Below are 1,895 nucleotides of genomic sequence, written 5' to 3'. Positions count from 1 at the left end.
GTCATTTATTATTTCAAACATAAAGAACAATTTTTTATCATTTAAACATGTCAAATCGTTTGATAAGACGATTGAAAAGTGATAATTATGGCTTGCAGACGACGAAAGTCCGGAGCGATCAAAAAAGTTTCAAGTTGACGAATTTTAAGTATTGCTCAATGAAGATTGTTGCTAAAACATCTCAGAAACTTTGGAATTCACTCAAACAGTCACTTCAAAACTTTTAAGAGCAGGCAGATATTTTTAAAAGTACGAAAATTGACTGTCATATGAGCGGACAACAGAAGTTGAATGACGATTTAACACGTCAAAAATGAGTTGCATTTGCAACGGATTGTGACTGGTGCTGAAAAGTGGATTCATAACGACAACCCTAAACAGAAAATATCATAAGTGAAATCTTGTCAACCAGCCAATTCAACAGTAAATMCGAGTATCCATGACATGAAGGAAATGCTCTGAATTGGTGGGATTAAATGGAAGCGTTGTGAGCCTTCGAAACTAAGTGAAACAATTAATAGGGAACGCCTTCGACAACAACGAAGCGAGCGATTAATATTTGGGACTAAACTCGAGACAATAATTTACCATAATGACGGCGCTCCGCCTCATTATAGAAGACACCGGTTAAAAATAATTTGGAAACACCGTTTGGGCAGCAATGGCTTACGTCCTTTATAGGCTAGACCTTTCCTCTCCAAACTAGTGTTTGGAGACCGCCCTCACTGGCATACGGCTCACATCAGAACAGGGTATGAAAGGTAGGCTTGATTCACTCAGGGAAAATGTTAAAGCTTTTGATATGTGCAATAGTCTCCATATACCCTCGACGTCCGATTTGAAAAATATAGTACCAAAAAATAAACTTTTATAGTTGTGAGTATTGAAGTGACTCAAATGCTTTGAGACTATAGCAGACTCGATAGGGAATCGGTATTTTCATTTGCTCTACCTATTAAATAATCAATTATAGTGMCCTAAAGTGTACTTTAAACCAAAATGTAATACATTTTTTTTTAAATTTGCAACTGACAATATTTAAATACTTTAACTACTACTACTACTTTACAATATTAAAAACATATCTAATAAAAATATTCATATTAGATCTTTATAGTAATAATTTATTTTTGAAAAATTATTAAAATCATTAAAAAATTGCTCGAAAACATATTCAAATGAAAGGAATAAGYACCACTTTTGTACTGAAACTCCAAACTCAACACATTTTCGCAAATTTCAGAAATTTTAAAAAACTGCAAACTTAACTAATCGCTTTTGTTTTCAAGCTATTCAAGCGTTTAAAATTTTAAAAGAAATTCTTTAGCAAAATTAAATTCAAATTAAATTGTTTCGGTCAAGCGCCTTTTAGTGAGGCAACTTTTTGCTAAGCTATCAAAAATATTAGAAGTTTTCTGCAAAGTCAGTTGTTGCGCTTCAAGCAACGATGATAGAAATGTGTGTATGCAAGTGTAAGTCGAGGCTATTTAATATTCATTCGAAAATCTGGCATATGCTGTCGCATTTAAGTGCTTAACTAGCGTGCAGAGTAGGCGGCTGCCAAGCAGACACAACCAAGCGGAATATACAAAATGTAAAATTGGGCAGAAAAAGTGTCAACAATGTYCTTCCTTCCTGTGTTGTTACAGATTTTGGCATTTTACGGTGTCGGTAAATCCAAAAAAAAAAGGATCGTTACCAAGTGTGGAGCGTACGAGCAAGTTCAAGCGAAGAGTCACAAGCGAGTTGAAAGGTGTGTGCGCGTGTGTGAATGTAAATAGTGTTTATGAGTGTGTGTGCGGGTGTCAACAAAGTAAGAACAAGAGGCCATCAGCTGGCCAAATTACATTTTGGATATTCAATTTATGAAATGACGCACTCTAACGCCAACACGC

The sequence above is a fragment of the Bactrocera latifrons genome, unplaced genomic scaffold, assembly GCF_001853355.1.
Source record: "Bactrocera latifrons isolate USDA-ARS-PBARC rearing strain unplaced genomic scaffold, ASM185335v1 scaffold_46, whole genome shotgun sequence".
Classification (NCBI taxonomy): Eukaryota; Metazoa; Arthropoda; class Insecta; order Diptera; family Tephritidae; genus Bactrocera; species Bactrocera latifrons.
The sequence above is the reverse complement of the archived record's forward strand: the minus strand, read 5'-3'. Positions refer to the sequence as shown.